Genomic DNA, 6,234 nt, shown 5'->3' with positions numbered 1-6,234 from the left:
CCTTCAGTTTTAGTCTTTACTCCAAGAAATAAAATGGGAAAACATCTGTTGAAATGGCTTAATGGGTAAAATCACTTGACAAATAAATGTTTGTCACAGATTCCTCACCCCATTTGGCCCCTAGGAATGCCTCCCTCAGGCCCTAGTAGTGGTGGTGTGTAGGGAGAGAAGAAATTAATTTTCCTACCATGCCCAGTAACTACCAGACAGGGGGTGTGATGAAAACATGGGAGGGGACTCTCTCTCTCAATGGACTGAATGTTCCTGGTGATTATTAGAGAGTTCTAAGAACTAAATCCATCCATGGACTACCAGGAAGACATTATCTTTCCCTTGCCCTTTCAGTTGAGAAGGTGGGGCTAAGGGATGAAGAACAAAAAGTCTAACACTAAAAAAAGACACCAGCCCCATCTTGGCACTGATCTCATGCAGAAGATTGCATCCAATGTTAACTAATGCTAGAAGTGTCAATCTGTATACATTTAAATGTATTTGCATATTATAAAAATAAAGATTAACATACATATATTTTACACTAGTGACAGAACAGTGATGAACTTCAGTCAATCCCTCCTTCACATTGAACCGAACTGAAATCTGAGTGCTCTTAACACTGCCACCTGGACTATGGATTATGGATTATGTGTACAAGGAAAACAAAATCCCTGAGAAGCCGTTCAACATTTTTTTTTCTTTTCTTCAAGTATCTCTCTCCTCGGAGGATCACAGTTCTGAGTTTCAGGTTGTGAAACATTTGCTCCATGTTGGCTTCCATCTTCCCAAACCCCTCCAACCCCTCCCAAGGTCGACTCTAGTCACCTGGTGCGTTGGTTTCACCCTGGGCTCCAAAGGTGCTTGGGAGCATGGCAGGAACACCAGGGGCAAGAGATGTCCTAGTCAGTTCCCATGCTATGTTTACTCCATTGAACTTGCACAGCCAGGAATGTCACTGGTTTCTGTGCTTTTCACCAATGTTCTTCTTGGAACAGGTGCTGATCACAGTTGGTGTAGAAGGGTAAACCAAGGCCACATTTACTCCCTCGCTGCCACTCTTGGGACAGATGATCTCTGCCACCCCTTCTGGCCTGGGCTGACTCATCAGCTCCCCTGGGAAAGCATGTAGATTGGGGGACAGTCTCTTAAGGCACTTAGAACAGAGGATGTGCACAGTGTAGTGCAGTCCAGGCCACTCCTGAAGTAGCACATTCAGTTCTTCTACCAAAGGGGTGATGGCTTGCCATGTGGTTCATGTATTTGGTAATGATGCATTGCTGGCAATGGACAGGGTGTCTGGCTGCAGGACGCCCTTGGTGGGTTGGTAACTCACCACCAGAGGAAATTTCCCTCTGTATGCAAAGATCTGAAATTTCCTATCTGACCTGTGCACCACGTGGCTGTTGATCTGGGCATCTGAGCGTGCAAAAAATCCAGGTGGAAAGTTAAAGGGAAAACCATATTCAATCTGCAACTGTTTGGCCTGAAAACACTGCCCAGCTAGGTTGGTCCCATTGATCCAGTCCTCTGCGTGGGGCACCTCATTCTGCGCGTAGCATGGGAACTTGTTCCAAGCTGTGGAACCATTAAAAGGCTTGTCTTTAGAAGAATCAGACAGTGACAGAGTCCCATCTTCTCCAACAGCTCCAGTAGGAGCTGCAAGTCCTGCTGGCCCTGGACATGAAGCTTAAGCAGCAACCGAATGACATGGGCTGGCAGGAGCCCATGAAGCAGAAAGCCTTCCACTTAATGATGAAGCTGGGTGGCCCAGAGTGGATCCTGACCTGGGGTGGGCACTGTTATAGTGGGGAAGCCTTCCCCCTCTCCCTCGCCCTCTCCACTGCGCCCCAGGAGCAGTTTATGCAGCAAGAAAGAAGCATCTCTCTGGAAAAAGACATTGAGGATGTCAATGAGGCAGGTGAGGTTGTGGAAAACATGCTCCTTGAGGGCCGGGCTATCCTCAAAATAGAACAGCTTGCCACTCTCTTGCAGGTAGGAAAGGACACTGCAGCAGGTCCTCCGTCAGACCAGCCAGCAGACCAAAGCGGACAGAGTCCCACCAGCTTAGCCACAGTCTTTGTGCCTGAGGTGGCTGGAAGTGCAGTTCCTCTAGCACCTGCCAGGGTCGAGGCAGGACTCTGTGTAGGTTGGGGAAGATATCTCGGTGCTCAGCTACAGAGAAGGCTTTGCAATTGTTGGGGGTCCCTGCAGCTAACAGGCAACACGGGTGAGAGGATCTGCAGTCAGTGATTAAGCAGGTATTGGAAAGGGGCCTTGGGCCTACGAAGGGTCTTGCCTGATATACCGTAGTAGGATGCACGGGGGCTTGCAGAGTGTAGCTCGAAGTCCTGAGCCACGGCCTCATCCACCACCTTGGCTAGATGGCTTATGCCCTCTGCATCATGCTTCTTCTGTAGGGCAATCTGGCGGTGAATGTCCAAGACACTTTTCCTCAAGCTCCCACTCCCCACACAGGTCCGCGTGTGTGCCCACAGCTCTTGTGGACTCCGGGCAACCATCGAGGAGCTGGGCTCTGGCTGGGCAAGGCGGCTCGCATTCTCCGTGCTCCTGGGCAAGGGGCGCGACTAGCATCAGGGTCGTTGCCCGCTGCGTCGCAGAGGATGCTGCTCCTCTTCCAGCTCTGCCCGCCTCTCTACCCTCGCATTGGTGGCAGGGAGGCCGGCGTCGTCGCCTGAACTAGCTGCAGGGGGAGGACAGCGCTCGGCTCTGCTGCCGGATGCTGCCGGTGCAGGGCAGTGGCCCAGGTGCATTGTCGTCTCCTTGTCTCCGTTTCTCCGCGGCTCGGGAGGGAGCACCAGCACTGCCTCCCAGGTGCTGGGAAGGCATGATCAGAAAACCTAGTTCTCTTTTTTTATGTTTTGGAAACAAGATTCTTTTACATGTCAAACAGTTCCCTCTCCCTCCCCACCTCCCCTGCCCCACACCCCCATCTCAAGACCTTTCTGCTCTCCAGGGTGGGTGAGGTTTTCCATGTGGATCTTCGAAATCTGTCATATCTTTTGGAGCAGGACCCAGACCCTCCCCTGTGTGTTTAGGCAGAAAGTATCTCTCAGGATTATTTTACTAATAATGAACCTGTGTTGAGAGTGTTGACAGATTATTAACACACCTCTACTGTATAAATTGGGATTTAGTCTTATTGTCATGCAGGCTTATGTTTGGGCAGTGCAGGATGCTCTATCTACAACACTGCTCTATATATAACAAGGGAGTTTCCCCTTCATTTGGCCCTATGAACTATTAGACCATATCTGCACAGATGTGATTACTCTCTCCATAGTTTTCCTCACCTTCTCTCTAAATGAAAATTTCCTGCAAACTGACAATTTTATTCATTCTTAGGAACAGGATGTTGTCACTGTTTGTCTCTCCAATCAGGCATGATGTCACAAGTATTATTCTCTCTTCCTAGATAGAAATTGTACATAGAAGACTTAACCTTTCCATTTTAGGGCAACTATATGGAAATCTCTGTTTTGCCTTTACCCTTGGACTGGGTATATACTTCTTGCCGTTTGCTCTTGTTACTTGAATTACAATAGGTCTTAAGGGTGTGTCTTCTTACTTTTCTGTCTTAGTGCATACTTGATATTTACTCTCTTTGTATATAGCCTTTTATCAAGGCTAAATCTTTTTTTTTAGAATAAAAGGGGAGTTGTAGTGCACCATCAAATCAGACTCACTTATGGTCACAAGTGTGTTCTTGAGCATGTGATATTTCGTCTGGCGTTCAGGACAGGTTTGCTCTCTCTTAGTTCTGGTTGGGTCATGGATCCTTGGAGGTAGAAAATTGTTAATCAGTTTCTTATGCAAGTGACTACTCCCAAATTAAATTAACCTATAATTAACCTAGTCCCATGTATCTTCATCTGTATATCTCCATATGTTTTCTCTTAGTTTTTATATGATACGCTCTGTAGTTTTTGGTCCTGTGTTTCCACATGCCTCTGCATTCCAAATTCTGTTATTAAAGAAGCTAACACCTCCCAGCTCAGCTTTCTTATAGGGCAGAGTGCAACTTCCTCGGGGATATTGTCATGCTCAGTGGTAGAACCTTCCCCCACCAATCAAAAAGTGACACAATCTCTCACAGACACTGAAACCAGACCTTTTGATCTGGTCAAGACATCAACTGAGTCTCCAACAGATGATGCTTGCTTATGTTGTTTTAAGAATAGAAACAAACTGGGAAAGAGAGACATTTAAGAGAGTATTTTAAAAATCCAGTTCAAATGTACTAAACATAAAAACCACTTAAGAAGCAAAAATGCAAATGATAATGACAGGGAAAACATGAAAACACAGATATGCTAAGAAGTAAAGAGGGAAGACTCTAACATCAAGGGGAGAAAAGTAAACTTGTTTTCACAAAGATAGTCCCCAAACCAACAAAATCCCAAAGAACTTATATGCAGCAAATTCTCAGAATAAAAAATTAGGTAAAGGTCAATTATTTTCAGAGAATCTACAATATAATTGGGTTGAAATTAATAAAAACCCACAAAAATTATGGCACCACTGTTAAAGGAGATTTCAAATAGACATGTAAATATACAGCTGTCCTTTAAGTAGGAACTGCAAGTTTACAGTCAAAATTAACAACCAAAGAAATCACTGGCCAGCACTCACCCTGTAAACAAAAGTTCCCTAAATTTCAATAGGAGAAAATGAGTTGGGAATGGATGGCTCTTTCACCAGAAAGTGAGATATTTGCTTAAATCATTCTGCTGTTTGAACACTGTAGGAAATAGCTCTGAATGCTAAATGTATTACATTAGCTTATGGTAAAGAAAACAATATCTATTAGGGTAACTTGGACATCCTATTGTTTTCTACAATTGTGGTAAATCTGCATCAGAGTGAGGAAATGAAAACTTTTCAAAGCAAGTACTAGATTCACCCTTTTTTTAGAGAACCACTGTATGATAGGTATTTTACACCAGGCAAAGCAAATTTGTTTTGTTCTAGCTGCCTTATTAACAGAATGCATCCACTGGTGGTTAATGTTAAAAGAGGATCCAATCTGGCAAGGTTTTGCATTTCACAAAAGCTGTTGTAGGTTAAGAAAAGCCTTGCTTGAAATAAAGTATCCTTGTGACAGGGTTCAACCAGAAGGTTTTTTATTAGGGAAAAGGGTCATAAAATGGGTAAAGGGACTGGAGAGACCAGCCTTCAGGGACAGGAGCAATATGAGAGAGGAAAGAGGCACAGAGAGAGGGAGGGAGGGAGGGAGGAACATACACAGAAAGGGAGAGAAAGAAAGAGAGGAGGATGGATTTGGTCAGGACCCTTTTAAAAGGGAACATAGTGAAAATACACAAGTGGCCCTCAGGTGATGTCATATCATGCCAAAACCCCAAGGACAGGCCAGTAAAGATGGCTAAATATTAATAGCTGTCATTCTTAAGTTTCCTTTACATTTGGCCTGAGGTTATGTTTGGAAAATTTAAATAGGGATTAAAACTGCAACTCTAACCATTTAGGCTGATGGAGAATTACAGAGAAAAACTATGTTTTAGACTATACATTGTGATTCAAGTATATCATAAAATATGATGTATTATAATTATAATGTATGCTGTAAAAGATACATTTAAAAGATATGTCAATAACACAATCCTCACATATAAAACCACATAGAACACAAATATGGAAAAAAAACTGGAAACAGACATGACTGTAAATGACATTCTTTTATTTTTTTTCCGAGACATGGTTTCCCTGTGGCTTTGGAGGCTGTCCTGGAACAAGCTCTTGTAGACCAGGCTAGTCTAGAACTCACAGAGATCTTCTTGCCTCTGCCTCCTAAGTGCTGGAATTAAAGGCATGCACCACCAATGCCTGGCGTAAATGACGTTCTTAAATGAATAGCTATTCTGAGCAATTCCTTCCTCAGAATAAGTCTTTCTTTTCTTCTGAGCAAGGTTGTTCAGAGGAAGGCCACAGCTGCATCAATGAAGAACCAGAAAGACTTTATTTTAACTAATCATGACTGGTGTCTGTCTCAAGGCAGACAATAGTATTTTACTTTCAAGCTTTATTTCACGTATATGTGAAATTTATTTGGATGTGTGCAATACCTACATAGGCCAGAAGAGGGAATAAGTTCACTTGGAGCTGAAGTTACAGGAAATGGATAGCAACCATGGTTTCTAGCAATATAACCTCTTTCTAATGCACCAATACCTAGTGCTCTTAATTGCAAACCTGACTCTCTAG

At 43.9% G+C, this 6,234-nt stretch overlaps 1 pseudogene; it reads right to left on the bottom strand.

Annotated features, from left to right (window-relative positions):
* Positions 1-946: 946 nt before the first annotated feature.
* LOC113839121 lies at positions 947-2,586 on the bottom strand (annotated as a pseudogene).
* Between the last annotated feature and the right edge of the window lie 3,648 nt (positions 2,587-6,234).

The sequence above is a fragment of the Cricetulus griseus genome, unplaced genomic scaffold (genome assembly GCF_003668045.3).
Source record: "Cricetulus griseus strain 17A/GY unplaced genomic scaffold, alternate assembly CriGri-PICRH-1.0 unplaced_scaffold_184, whole genome shotgun sequence".
Lineage (NCBI taxonomy): Eukaryota > Metazoa > Chordata > Mammalia > Rodentia > Cricetidae > Cricetulus > Cricetulus griseus.
Note: the sequence above shows the minus strand (reverse complement) of the source record. Positions and strands in the feature narration are given on the sequence as shown.